Source organism: Urocitellus parryii, chromosome 7, assembly GCF_045843805.1.
Source record: "Urocitellus parryii isolate mUroPar1 chromosome 7, mUroPar1.hap1, whole genome shotgun sequence".
In the NCBI taxonomy this organism is placed as follows: Eukaryota; Metazoa; Chordata; class Mammalia; order Rodentia; family Sciuridae; genus Urocitellus; species Urocitellus parryii.
The window spans coordinates 111,181,056-111,196,785 of NC_135537.1; the positions used below are offsets into that span (position 1 = coordinate 111,181,056).

At 39.4% G+C, this 15,730-nt stretch overlaps 1 non-coding gene across 1 annotated transcript; it reads right to left on the reverse strand.

Moving 5' to 3' along the window:
- Window positions 1-10,928: 10,928 nt before the first annotated feature.
- LOC144256337 (small nucleolar RNA U13) lies at window positions 10,929-11,030 on the reverse strand. Its single transcript, XR_013344103.1, has one exon. It is a non-coding gene; the product is annotated as a small nucleolar RNA U13 (small nucleolar RNA).
- Window positions 11,031-15,730: the final 4,700 nt, after the last annotated feature.

A 15,730-nucleotide genomic window follows, 5' to 3' on the forward strand; every position in this document is an offset into this window, starting at 1 on the left:
ACAAAGTCAAGTTCCTGGATCTAGATCATGGCAACTTCATCAGTATATTATGAGACCACCTAGCAATGCCTCTTTAAAGAACTATCTAGCCAGTATTAAGTCTGGTAAGAAACCTGCAATCCTCAGCAATGGAGATCTAGTTTTCAGGGACTGTAATACAGAGTAGTGGTGTATTTGTAAGATTTCTGTCAGCATACAAAAATACCTGAGACACTACTTATGAAGGAAAATAAGGTTTATTTTGATTTATAGTTCTGGGAGTTCAAGTCCATTAATATGGACCTCTATTCATGGCAGCACATCATGGTAGGAGCATGTGCCTACCAATCTAACAGACACTGAGAAATGGGATCTGCATACATCAGATTTACTTATGGACCTTTGGAGAACACTCATCCAATCATAGCAAAATTCTTCTTTATGTGCATTTCTATAATATTTTATTCATGTGTTTAAAAAATAATCAGGTTTCAACACTGGCCATCCTAGGAATATGTAGAATGAAATGTGCAATTCAGATTAACTCTAAGTTTAAATTAATTGGGAAAACATCCACTTATATATGTATTCCTCAGAACTCTTACTACCTCAATTTCTCGGTTTAAAAAGTTGAAAAGATATTGCATACTTTAATTCTATTTAGAGATTCAAAATATATATTAACCTTTAAAGATTTGGGATGTCTTTAAGATATCTGTTCAACTTTAACTCAGAATTTTTCCTTTCTTCTCTAAGGCCTCCTACTTTCTTTAATGACACATTTATTAATATCCCTTAGAATATATTAATAGATTATCATTTCCATCAATTTATTATTCTATTTAATGTGTTAAAAGTCATTATTAAAGTTTGTAATTGGGAAAATTAATCTATTTTTTCACATATTTATAAAAATTGAATGCATTGTGATTATTTATTTTTCCCTGGAATAATATTCAAATCAATTTCTGCTTATCTTCTTTTTACATAACGTTTGTTCTCTTAATAACAATACAGTTTACCAAATATATAAAACTGCATTTTCACAAGAAAATCTTTTCCATATCTGTGCAAAATTTTTTTTCTGCATTTCCTAGTGTACATCTATTTGTATTGCTAGGTCAATATGCTTGAGTTGCAAATATAAACATTGAAATGATCTGAAACTCCCTCTGACAGAGAGGTTTCCCCCACTGATAGTCATTTCTCCTTGTATATTTTGCTGTGTAAAAAATTCAATTCTCTGTTCAGATATTAAGGCTTTCCCAGGGGGTGGGCTTTTATGTCATTAACAAATTGTGGGTATCTCTTTCATTACCTTGAAGGAGTGAAGATAAAAAAAACACCGACTCTGAAAGCATAAGCAAATAAAAAGATTTCAAAGTCTGACTGCTAGCTGAGATTTTCTTTAAGCTCAATATATATAGGCATCTAACTGGGAGTGGGGTGTGTGTAAGCATGTTTATGTGTGTATGTCACTGAGTGTATGTGGGTACACATATGTGAGCAATCATGCATGCATGCCCATTAGTTTGTCTTACAGCCTTGTGTCAACTGACACCTTTTTTTTGCCTCTAAAAAGAGACTAGAATCTTGATTTTATAATACATTTTCTCATAGGAACAATAATTGTGAAATATCACAGTGAGTGAATCCATAATTACTAATATAAAATGTTTAAACTAAGAAGAGAGTTTATATTTGAGGGTAAAATGTATGGAAAAGAGAGAGGCATTGAACTACACACTATTTTTTTTTGTGAAAAACCTAAATGAAATTTGAGGGTATCTAGAGAAAGAAAAAGGAACCAAGAGGCCCAGTACTGTCAGAGTCTCTCCAGAGTTTATGTGATTGAGTGGATTAGGCACTTTCAATAATAAGACTCAGGCTTAATCTAAACTTTAAAAGGGACTTATGGAATTTGTAATAACTCTCCCTAATGTCCATGGCACTCTCATTTCCCATTCAGCTTTCTTTTCATTAGTATGTCTATGCTGGACACTAACATGTACCACATATTTTTATTTAACTACATCTCTGAGGATCTCAGAACTGTGTGGACAATTTCAGCCTCCATTAAAAATCACATTTATCAGTGATTATGAAGGAGTGAGAAACTACAAAATAGGGAACAGACTGATTTTCTCAAGTTCACAGAGGGAAGCTGTAATAGACACAGGAGAATAAAGTAAGTTTTGTGATTTGATTAGCTGAAAGCTTCCTATTGCACCTTTCCAACTGGGAGACTGGAAAATAAGTGAATGATATAGCCTTGTGGGCAGGAGGCAATAGAAAGGAGTGCGGGAAATCACTTCAACCCACTGGATTAGCACTTCCATGAAATGGGATGGTCCCTGTGCATCTCTTGAAACATGTATTGTTTTCTAATTTTGGGGGTTATAATATTCATAGTAGTATCTTGTGATACTTTTTTATATGTCTGCAGTATCAGTTGTAAAGTCTCCTTTTCATTTATAATTTCACTTATTTGTGTCTTCTCTTTTGTAACTTTTGCTAAAGCTTTGTCAATTTTTACAAAATTATTTCAATTTCATTTATATTGTATGCTTTTTTTCTAGTTGTTATCATTAATTTCTACTCTTGATATTTATCACTTTCTACTTTTTTCTTTAAGTATACCATTAGGTTATTTGGGGTATTCCTTTTCTTCCTTGCTACAAGGGATTGAACTCAGGAACATTTAGCTACTAAGTGACATTCCAAGCCCTTTTTTGTTTTTTTTTTTTTGAATTTTTTTTTTTGTTTTTTTTTTTTGAATTTTTTTTTTTTTTTTTTATTGAATCAGGATATCAGTTGCATAGGGCTAGCTTTAAACTTGTGATTCTCCTGCCTCAGCCTTCTGAGCTTCTGGAATTTTAGGAGTGCACCACTGCACTACTGCACCACCCACGCCTGGCACTTATTTTTGGTATAGGTACTTCTTGTTAGTAATTTTCCTTTACAAAGTAATCACACTATATCCCATGTTTTAGAATATCATGTTTCCAGTTTTGCTTGTTTAAACATACTTTCGATTTTTACTTTTATTTTTTTCTTTATTCTGGAGCATAGTGTTTAATTTACACTTAATTGTGAATTTTCCAAGCCCCTTTCTTTTATCAATCTCTATTTTCAATATCATTTACTCAGAAAAGATAATCAATATTATTTGTTGAGAGCCACAGCCGAAGGGGCCCCAGCAAACTTCCAGCTGCCAGCTGATGATTGGCTCACAGCAGCCCCAGCAAACTTCTAGCTTACAGCTGATTGGCTCATCTGCAGTGATGCTATTGGGCTGTTTCCCACCCTTTCAGACCATGGAGCTGCTCATTGGGGGGCTTTATTTGGCAAAGCCCATGCAAACCAGCCAATTGGCCTCAAGAGCAGGAGGAGTGGGAGGGTTGAGAGGCTTGTGGAAAGATGTGGTGGCAGTTGGGCTCTGAGGGAATTCCTGAAGAGCTCATGTGGCCTGGCATGTGTTCTAAAAATAAAGTTCCTTTCTGCTTGATAAGTGGCTCTTGATTTGTGCCAGGCCAGACTGCAGCAATCATTTCAGTTTTTTAAAATTGATTAATTCTTGTTTTGTGTCCTAACATGTAATCTGTACTTCAAAATGATCTAGGGGCATTTTAAATGACTATGTATTCAGGTGCTGTTAAATTAACTGTTCTGTTCTAAAATGCACTTTATATAGAAAATTTTCTTATATTTTTCTTTCTGTGTGATCTGTCCATAATTGAAAGTGGTATATCAAAGTCCCGTGCTATCATTGCATTGCAGCCTATCACCTTTCAGATCTATTAATACCTGTTTTTAATGATTAGAATCACTAATTTTGGGTGCCTATATATTTACAATTCTTATATCCTTTCAGTGAATTAACCCATATATTTATACGATGGCCTTTTTTTTGTTTTAGTTTTTTTAAAATTTAAGGTGTATATTATCTGATAAAGTATAAGCTACTCCTATTAACATAATTACAGCTATCTTCCTTTTCCCCACCCCTAATTTATGAATACTGTACTTATTCCCTAGAAATAGAAAGTAGCCCAAGATAAAACCTACTGGGAGTGTGGGGAAAGCAGGCCCCCATAGACATTGGGATCACCATCCCAGGTGCCCTCGAGGTGGCGTGGAGTCTCTGTCAGCATGCGCTGGGGAGGAGATTGAACTCCAGCCGGAAGAGCGAGGTTTGGGTAGGCATTCGGTGTTGCCACCAGGCCTAGAGGAGGAGTCATCCCCAGGAACTTGGAGCTCACCTGGGGATAGTGGCATATGCTCCCCTAGTACTTCATCCCTGGCCCTTGACCAGGAGTCTCCTGTAGGAAGAGGGAGTGCATGAGGAGATATCAGTATAGAGAAACGCGAGGACCTGGAGGGCCCCGGATGGCGAGACTTCTGATCCAGCAATGAATGGCCCCAGAACGAGAGCAGGGAACCTTAGGGTCCTCCTATGCAGTGTAATCAGGATGAAGAATCCAAGGGATAGATGCAGGGCTAGAAATACTCTCTGGAGGGCATGAGAAGCTCAGCAGTTCTCTGTCCTTGCTCTGTGGCTGTCACTCAGTTCTTCACCCTGCTCTTGCCTTGTCTATCCCTCCTCTCTTTATTTTCTTCTCTATGTTTACCCCCTAGCTTCTGGCCTGGATCATATCCACAGACCTACAAAGGGCCTCATGACCCTGCAAAGGGCCATGAAATACCCATTTCTCTCCTTGCCTACGTACACCTTTCTCTAACACTAGGACATTTCTTATTTTGCCTGCTGCTCCCCACTTTGCAAAATCCCACAGGAGCTCCTTGGGAGATACTGGTGGTCACACCCCAGCCCCAAAGAATGAGTCATGGGGGCAAAGTAAATCACAGAGGCCCTATTCCCCTTGAAGTGGTTAGATTAGGCAGGAATAGGAAAGCACTTTATGACCAAGAAGATGTGAGGAGACATCATCTGGAGGCCTGTAGCAGAGGTGGTCCTGGCCATTGGGAAGAAGATGGTGAAGAAGCAGTTCCTTCCACATCATTGTCCACTGCAGTCACTGGATGTAGTGCCTGACTTGTGGCTGGTGGTTGGTAGGGAGCTACCTTCCCCTAACACAGGTAAACATGCAGAGTAAGATGGAGACTGAGATTTTGAACAATGCTCAGGGTTTGAGTTAGTCAACTCTGGAATCACCCTGATTCCATAATTTGCAGTATGTGAGAAAATGCATTTCTTTTGTCATTGAAGCTATTTTGAATTAATTTGTATGTTATTTGCTCTAAAGTCTCCTGAGGTTAAACAAGTATCTTCCACCTCATGTAACACGTTCCATGGACTCTGAAAACTTTCCATAAGGTACAGGCCCTGTCCCCCACAGAGGCTACCTCTTAGTTGTAACCACTGTGAATCCTGCCCCCTGACAGTGCTAACATGTGCCCAATTTAGAATTCTTTATCTTGGCCTGCATTATCCCCCCACTTTCTCCCATCATGCCCAAAGATATGGCAAATTTTACTTAAATTGAATCCCCAAACTTCTGCTTCTAGTAATGATGGGTTAGGCCAATTAGAAGCAAAACAATATGAAAGCTGAAAACAATATAAAATCATCTGATTCAGGGCATTTGAGAATCAAGGGGAGCCAGAGTTTGAGTGAAGATGGAGTACCCAATGGTGAGCTCAGCTTAAAGGCTACTTCCCCTGGAGCCATTTTCCAATGTAGAGAGGGTAGCTCAGATATGGAGTGGCACCTATAACAGAATCAGAGAATAGTCACCCTTATGGTTTGCATTTGAACAGGAAATCCATGTAGCAAAATGAACTTAAACCCCTATCTCTCACCCTGTACAAAACTCAAAGTGGATCAAGGACTTAGACAGTAGAACAGATATCCTGCATCTAATAGAAAAAAAGGTAGTGCCAAATCTCCAACATGTTGGCTTAGTAACTGACTTTCTTACCAACACCCTTAAAGAACTAGAAGTAAAATCAGGAATCAATAAATGGAATGGAATCAAACATACATGCTTCTTCACAGGAAAGAAAACCATTCATAACATGAAGAGAGAGCCTACAGAATGGAAGAAAATTTCTACCACATGCACCTCAGATAGAGCATTAATCTCCAGGATATACAAAGAACCTAAAAAATTCAACACCATAAATACAAATTACCCTCAATAAAAGGGCAAAGGAACTGAACAGACACTTCACAGAAAAAGAAATACAATCGATCAACAAATATATAAAAAATGTTCAACATCTCTAGCAATTACAGAAGTGCAAATCAAAACTACACTGAGGTTTCAGCTCTCTCCAGTCACAAGGCAATCATAAAGAATAAAAGCAATAATAAATGTTGGCAAGGATGTCAGGGAAAACGGTACACTCATGTGCTGCTGGTGAGACTGCCAATTGGTGTAACCACTCTGGAAAACAGTATGAAGATTGCTAAGAAAACTTCGAATGGAACCACCATTTGACCCAATTATTCTACTTTTCATTTTATACCCAAAGAACTTAAAATTAGCATACAACAGTGATGCAGCCACGTTAATATTTATGGCAGCTTAATTCACAATATCTAAACTATGGAACCAACCTAGATGCCTTTCAAGAGATGAATGGGTAAAATAAATGTGATATATACACACAATGGAATATTTCTCAGCCTTAAAGAAGAATGAAATTATGGCATTTGCAGATAAATGGATGGAGCTGTAGAATATTATGCTAACTGCAAGATGTCAATCCCAAAGAACCAAAGGCTGAATGTTTTCTTGGATATGTGGATGCTAATTCACGATAAGTGATTGTGTGGAGGAGCTAGGGAAGAGTAGTGTTACTTTGGATTAGACAGAAAGGAGGAAGTATGAGGTTAGGAAGGATAGTAGAATGATTAAGATATTATGACCCTATATACATATATGATTACATGTCTTGTGTAAGTACATCATGTACAAACAGAACAATAAGAAGTCATACTCTATTTATATATGATATATATATATATATATATATATATATATATATATATATATACTGTCATGTACAACTAGCTAGAGAAAATTTTAAAAAATTTAAAAAAATATAACATGAGTTACAGAAAGACTAGTTAAACATTGAGTAAAATCCATAAAGGAAAAGTCTTGATAAATTGTTCTATAATAATTCTAACACCCTCAAGTAATGAAAAGAAACCAGAAAAATGACAAAGGTAAGCCATATAGCAGAAGGAAATCTAGTTGTGTGTCCCCTAGTGACATGTTGGTCAATTATGGACCACATATGCAATGGTATTACTATAGAACTGTACTGGAAAATTTCTTCTAGCCAGTCATAGCATCCCAATATGGTAGCAGAATACACTGCTCATGCATTACACTGTGGCAGTACTGACATAAACAAAACCTGCCACACTGATATTCATTTAAAAGTAGGGCACCTACAATTATGTACAGTAATAATTGATAATAAATGACTGTTGTTGGCTTATGTATTTATGATGTTATGTTTTTATCATTATTTTAGAGTTTAACTTAAAATAAATTAGTGTCTAAGAGTATGCTGTGCTACACACTGATTGACAGCCACTACATGCACCTTGCATTTACTATGTATCTTTTTTTGGTGCAAAAAATTGAACCCAAGGTACTTAACCACTGAACCATATCCCCAGCCTTTTAAAAAATTTGATATAGGATCTTGCTTAGTTGCTTAGGACCCTGCTGAGTTGCTGAGGCTGGCTTTGAACTTGTGATCCTCCTACCTCAGCCTCCCAAGCTGCTGGGATTACAGATGTACACCACCAAACCCAGTTTATCACATCTCTTGATAGCATTATTTTCTCTTCTGCATGATGTAATCTTGTGTTGTGTTGTTTTGTTTCTCATAGTTCTGAAAGCAATATGCTATACCACACACACACACACACACACACACACACACCATATAGACAAAGTGTATGACAGGCTACATATGGTCTAGGTTGCTGTAAATATATTTGATGATGTTTGCAAAATGACAGAGTCAACTAAAGACATATTCCCCAGAACATCCCTATCATTAAGTGACACATGACTGTATTGTTGCACGTTTAACATCCAATGGATTTCTACAAATTAATTAAGAAAATGACAACCAAATAGAAAACTAAGCAGGAGGCTTCAAAGGAACAAAAAAAATAGATAATAAAGGAAAATTAAATTAAAATCACAATGTATTATGTAGGCATACCTCATAAAGGTCAAAATGGAAAAGATAGACCCTCAACTTCAGTGAGGTGTGAATTGGTAGAACTATCACACACTACAGAAAAAAAAAAACTTGGGAAGACAGATTGGCACAATTTAATAATACCAAAGTTGTGAATAAGGCAGGACCCAGCAAATTGACCCCTGGCTACATCTTTAACAGAATGCACAGATGTGTGTATCAAGGGACAATGAACAATAGTATTCATTGCAATAGTGCTTGTGACAGCCCCAAACTGAAAAATGACCCAAATGTACATGAATAACAGATCTACTCATAAGGTGTAGTGCTAAGTAGGAATGATCACCAGCTAAGCGGTGAGCACTAACACCAGAACACTCACTGTGTGATTCCATTAATATAAAATGAGCAAAATTCAGCAAAAGGAAACTCTATTATTTAGTTGCTAAGGGAAAACAAGGAAGTTATTTCTGTAATTGGGATAATGGCTACTTTTAGGGACAGCTCCTGGAAGTAGCAATATTCTCCTCTCAAATTAGGTCCTGATTACACAAGTATTTACTTTGTGATAAATATTTTTCTGATTGTGTCTTATATTTCACAATAAAAATAAAAAGATAAAAGGACATTTTGCACCAAATCACCACAAGATGAAGTCTTCCAGAAACAGTCTCACTTGGCTTCCCACAGTCCACATCAGCATACACACTCAGATTAGAAATACTGTAGTAGTCCAATGACAGTCATGTGTTTACCTTCTGGACCCTGGCTCTTATAGCTGATCACATCTCATTCGATTTTAGTGCATGAAGCTGCGCACCACATGCAGACATTTGGGATGCAACCACAAGCCTTTCTATGAGTTGAATTTCCTTTGGGATTTATTAGTTTTTCTCTTCTTAATTTCCCTACATAACTTCCTCAACAATTCATCTGATCCCCTCTTAGTACATGCATATTGATTAGTTATTGTATTTTTTTCCTTTTATGCATTTTATAGTAGCCTCAGTTCTTATAAGTAGTATTGTCTCAATCTTCCATTTCTGTGCAACCAACAGCTCTAAATTCATGAGTCAGAACAACGGAGTATTTGCCATGACTCAGAAATCTGGGCTGTTCTCATCTGGACTGCGCAATACAATCTGCAGCTGGAACATCCAATATGGCTTGGGCTATCAGGAACTCTCTTTCCATTGGGTAATTGTCCAGCAGAGTAACTAATTCTCTACATGAGGTTCAGGAATTCTGTTAGTCCATTTTTTTTTTTTGGTTATTTTAACAAAATACTGGAGGTTGAACACTTTATTTAAAAAAAAAAAAAAGTTTATTAGTTTTCAGTTCTAGAGATTGAAGGGTGTGGCATTGCTTCTGCTCAGCTCTGTTAAAGGCTTTCTGGTTCCACCACACCAATGATGGGAGCACATGGAAAGGGAAAGATCACCTGGTGAGATAGGAAGCCAGAAGTATTCAGCAGCCTGGCTTGCTCCTTATTACAGCTTGCTCTCACAGGCACTAACTCACTCTGGAAGACCAAGGATGAAACCCCATGAGCTAATTACCTTGCATTAGGCCCCACTTCTTAAAGGTTTCACCAACTCCCAACATCATCACACTAGATATCAAGCTTCCAACACACGAACCTTATCCAGACCAGAGCATTCTATGTCACTGTAAGGACTGTGGATTTTAATTCTACAAGATGACAGACCATTGGTATGATTGTAGTATAGAATTTATGATCAAAACATACTCTGCTACTGCATATAGACATAGCAAAAGGGGATCACGAGAGAAAACAGGAGACAGGACAGATTTGATGGCTAAGAATTGAATGTTGTTTCCACTATTCAGGGTGGTTGGATTCTGGAATTGTTTGCAAAATAGAGAAGTGTCAAGGGTGACTCCTATTTGGAGAGGAAGCAACCCAGCAAATGGGGATACTGTGCATAGACTGACAGGCGGATAGTTGTATTAGTCAGTGTTCTGCCACCATAACAAATACCTGAGTTAGTCAACCTATGAAAAATAAGAAAGGTTTATTCTGTCTCACAGTTTTGGGGATTTGGGTTCATGGTCAGTTGGCCTGGCTGCTTAGGGCCTGTGGCAAAGTGGCACATCATGGCAGATTATTCACTGAATGCTGAGTCAAGAGAAAAAGAGAAAGAAACTGACATCTTATAATCCCCTTTGAAGGCACACCTTCTGAGCTAAAATTTACCATGAGGCCTCATTCCTTAGTTTCCACCAATTTCCAATAGTGACACCCTGCAGATCAAGATTTTAACACCTGGTTCTTCGGGGGATGTTGAGGGTCCAAACCATGGCAACAGTGAACAGTGAGTCTGGTTTGGTGACTGTAGATTTTAGAGATTCTTCGGTCGCCATGGAGAGCTGTGGGCTGGGTGGAAAGTTGTCATTTGAAGCATACATTTGGAGTCCTCTGGTCCTGAGAGAAGAGCATGCCTAAGAATATGTCCTCATAGGGAACAGCAGTGGGCAAATGGAATGGGGCATTTCAGTGTCATACTAATGAACCCAAAAAGAGGCCAATGAAGTGGCCTGACCCTACCCTTTGTCAAGAGGACCACTTGCCCAGAGCCAGGGCCTCTTACCTGAAGGTCCATCCCAGCAGGACCCAGACCTTTCTTAAAGATACACCAAGACAGCTTCCCCACAAATAGCATTTATTAAAACTTGTGTTCTTCCTACAAGGGTTTGCCAAGGTAAAGGTGAGAGTTGTTCTCCATTTTTCACATCAGACTGATAATGTGCTCACACTGCAACAAAGTTTGAGGGAGGCAAATCTCACACAATGGCATTAAAACATGCATTGTACATAAGAACAGCCAAGGAATCATGCTTTTGTTAGTTAATTTATGTCAAGTAAGACTGTGATATGATAATTGCAAATTAAAATATTGTATAATTTGGAACTCCAAAAGGGAAATACAAGTTGTTTTGCAAGATAAAGTACAGCATCCTGAGACCCCACAAACTTTAGACTAAAAATTGAATATTGTGTAAAAATCATAGCTCAGTAGGCTTTTGACTGGCATTTTATGGGCCACTGCTGAGCAATGCTGTTCTACACTTTGCATGTTACCTTATTTAATATGGGAAAATTACCTTGAAATAAAGTAGCTTCTCTCCTCCACATTTTGCAGGTGATAAAATGGAGTCACAGGGAGAGGTTCCCTAACTCTCCCCATTTACCTAATATTAAAGTTGTCAGAATTAAAATGGAGCCTCTTGGGTTAAGCTTGAACAAAATGTAAATTAATCAGGGAGGCGGTAATGGAGGCAATGTCACCTGCATTTGCCTGTTAACAAGAACTGCTACAAGAGACTGCCAGAACCATCCCCTTGCACAAAGCCATCACAACCTTGCTCACAAAACACTTCTGTAAGAACTGTCCAACAACTGCCCACCTAACCTCAGGTAATGACAATTCTAGGATTATTGATGAATATTGGTTTATTCATGCAATTTTGATATTCTTCATGCAATCTTCCTGGAGACTGAACCCAGAGGGCTTTTACCACTGAGTCACATCCCCATTCCTTTTTAATTTTAATTTTTATTAGGAAACTGAGTCTTAGTTACTAGGGTCTCAGTAAGTGGCTGAGGTTGGCCTTGAACTTGCAATCCTCCTGGCCCTGGGATTACAGGCATGCATCGCCATGCTTTTATTATACACATGGTTTATTATCACATGCATATTCTCATTGCAATGTTTTTCCAGAATAAACTTAATTTTTGGAGAATCTCTCTATGCTTGGTACTGCACTAGCTGACTAGGAGAGCTAAAGGACTGGGTTGCAAGCCCACCTCTTATCTCTTATCGGGGTGGCATCTATACCTTGTGAAACAGCCTTCAGACTCAGGGTGGGTGATGTATCCTACTTCTTCCACACTAAAACACTGCAAAATCAGTATCAAAATCACCAGGCAATATCAAAAATTATTCCAATTAACCCACAAACAATTTGGAGAATATAAATAACAAATTCAGATTTTGACACATATTTGGGAGGTGACATGGGGCACACCTAGGTTACAACAGTGATGTACTGAATGATGTGCCAGATCATTGACCTGGCTGGCATTTTTTGTGCCTCTAATTGCAAGACTGTGGGAGGGCTTAGCCTGTGGAGGAGATCACGTTTGCAGGCGGGGCAGAGTGAGCACACAAATCCAGAGGTCTCCTCTCCTCCTGACTGGCACTCAGTTAATGCTTATGGGCTCAGTTCTCCACATCCACACAGAATCCCAGGGCACCCCACCTGGCAGGGATTGTGTTTTGTCCAGTGCCTGTGAGCAGCATCAGGGAGGCCATGCAGGCAGCTTGATGAATAGGGGAAGACACAGTGACCACACTTGCCTGCAAAAAGGTGAGGCTTGTGAGTGAGCAAGGCATGTGAAACTGTTAACTAGCACAAAGTGTCATTCAGATGTGCCAACAGGTGAACAACACAACTCACACTTCCCCTGCAGGACTGCTGGGGGTGTGTAATTCTCCTTCATCAGATAGGTCACCCTTGCACTGGGAGCACTAAGGAATTGCAATGAAAGTTTCCTTCATTGATTGTACACTGTGGTCTCTTGAAACAAGCTACAGATCCAGATCTGTTGGAGAAAATGGGCAAAATGTGTCTGGAAAAGACCCCAAAGTCATTACAACATTGTTCTCCCATGAAATAGAGTTTCGCAGAAACTTCCAAAACAAATCGCCTATTTGAAAAATAAATACCACAAAAGAAATAAAATTGTATGTGTGTGTGTGTGTGTGTGTATGCATGTGTGCATGCACACAAATTTTCTGATGAAATTCAGTGGAATAGATTGATTCTTCATATTAAGTAGATTTCACAAAATGATCCCAGATGTTACATAAACAAATTTACATCCTAAGAACTATGTATTTATTTTAGAGTTTATAAAAAAATAAAATTAGTATATCCAACCTATGACATCAGTGGTGACCTAAAGTTTTCTTTATGAGTTTACATAAAAAGAATCAATTTCAGGTTGTGTGTAGTTTATCCATTTTGAATGAACTGTCATTAATCAGTTCAATGTCTATTAAATATCCATTTGGAGGTTGGAAGAAAATTCATACTAAAAACTATTTGGATACATTTTTAATCCTCACGATGTCTTTTAAACCCATTGGGGCACACTTTTCTCCCTCCTCCATTACCTGAGGAGAAGCCCCTGAATAGTCCACCTTTAGTACATCTTGGGGAAACAGTGTCAACTTCCAAGCCCAGCCAGGGTTCCAGAAGAAGGCTCTGTGTTTGGTAAGTAATGCATGTGTCTTCTGTTTCACTTTCCATGGTTTTAGTTACAAGTGATCAATTATAGCCCAAAAATATTAAATGGGAAATGTCAGAAATAGCAATTCACCAGTCTTAAAATGATGTACCATTCTGAATAGATATTCTGATGAACTCTCACACTGTCCCATTCCATCTCATCTGGAATGTGCAGGATTTTGTCACATGACAGGTAAGGATGCGTATGCTAGCCACGTTCTTCCCCCACCTAAGCCGGAGCGCATGTGTGCACACCTAGTTCTACCAGAACACACAGTAGAGAGGGGCAGCCACCTTAGATTTGCCTCAGGAAGTTTTTTAACCTCTTGTTTTTGCATCATTGCAAAGCCACAAATTGAACCCAGGGTCTGGCACAACCTAGGTAAGTGCTCTGCCACTGAGCTACACCCAGGCTGGGGAGCTTTAATAAGAGGGAATCCAGTCTTCCCATTACAACCTGTCTGTAATTATAAAACAATCTCTTTATTGATCTGTTTCATGGACCAAGACCCAAAATGACTTGGACAAAATAACTCTCTACCCTGCCCCCAAACATCAGGGCACTGATGACTTTCTCCATGTCTGGATCCTGTTAAATTAAATAAATTTGTATAAAGCCAAATGTAAAATAATACATCTGGAGGAACAAGAGTTTGTTTGTTCCTGGTTGCCAGGGGCTCTGCCACCGGCTGAGATACCCCTGGGCAGGAAGCACTCACCGTGTAGATTCTGGAGATGGTGTGGGGTACTCGCTGGCCTGGGGCCAGGCCAAGCATGAGCAGTCCCATGTACACAGCTAGGTGAAAGCCAGGTTGCCTGGCTGTCATCACCACAGCACAATACCAAGGGGCTTGTGTTTGTTTATAGAGGCCACACTCTCTGCTCTTATTACCACACTCTGTGAAGCATCAGGACTTTCTCAGGACATGCTCTCCCTGACACCTACTAAAGGGGTGGATGGTTCCCCAGGCTCCAAAGACCTGACCCCACACACTGCTCTCTCTTTGTGTCACATGGCTACTCCTTGGGCTTCTTAATTTATTGTCCTCTGCTCATACTCTACAGATTTCAGAATTTGCTTTTCATAATTCAATCTCATTTTCCATATTTTTTTTCTTTATTCCATATTTAAAGCCAATAATGATTGACTCTGGTACATAAAAAGCCATGGAAGAAAGAGGCCCATGTGCCACACTTTCTCATGTGTATGTCACGCAGAGGGCAAGTATTGTGTCCTGAGACAACAGAGCAAAAAGGCCACACTCTTTCCCACCTTCCATTCCCTTAATGAAATTGCTCCCTCCCTCTCCAGCCCTGTATACATACTCAGAATGGAGCCATCACTACCCCTTGGAGCTGCTGTTCTATTATTACATAACTACAAGGGGAGGGCAGAGAGGGTGAGCAGGAGGCAAAGAGGAACCTCTGGTCACAGCAGCCACACCTGTCCTACCTAGAGCACCTGGTCATGACTTCAGAATGCACAGCCTCATCATGCGTCTGCTGTCCTCTACTTCATTCTAGTCTCTGTCACAGCATACCATCACAAGGCCTATAAACAACAGAAATGTATTTCTCATAGTCTTGAAGGCTAAAAATCCAAGACCAAGGCACTGGAAGATCTGATGTTTGATGAGGACCCACTTTCTCATCCACAGGTGGCATCTTCTCTCTGTGTCCTCACCTGGAAGAAGGGTGGGTGGTCCTTTGGATTTTTTTTCTTTTTCCCAGAGGTGCTTTACCACTGAGCTGCACCCCCAACTCATTTGATGTCTTATTTTGAGACAGGGTCTCACTAAGTGGCTTAGGGTCTTACCACATTGCTGATGTTAGCATTGAACTTGTGATCCTCCTGCCTCAGCCCCCACCACACCACTGGAATTAGAGACATGCACCACTGCACTTGGCCTTGGGCCTTTCTTTAAAGGATACTAATTCCATTCATGAGGTATCTGCCCCTTGGCCTAATCACCTCCAGAGGCCCCATTTTCTAACACCTTGGAGGTGAGGATTTCAACATATGAATTTGGGGATGTCACAGTCAAATCACAGACAGCAACTATGTGAGAACAGAGCAGTTCCCCAAGTAGCCCTAGGAGAAGAACCCTGTTCTGATGCTGGGTGTCCTTCCATCCTGCTGTGTGGTTCTTTTCCATTGAGGATAAGGTTAGGAGCCCCGTATGGATGTCTCTTCTCCTCTTTGTGTGTTAGCGGTTGTATCCATGATCACAATTGTGCT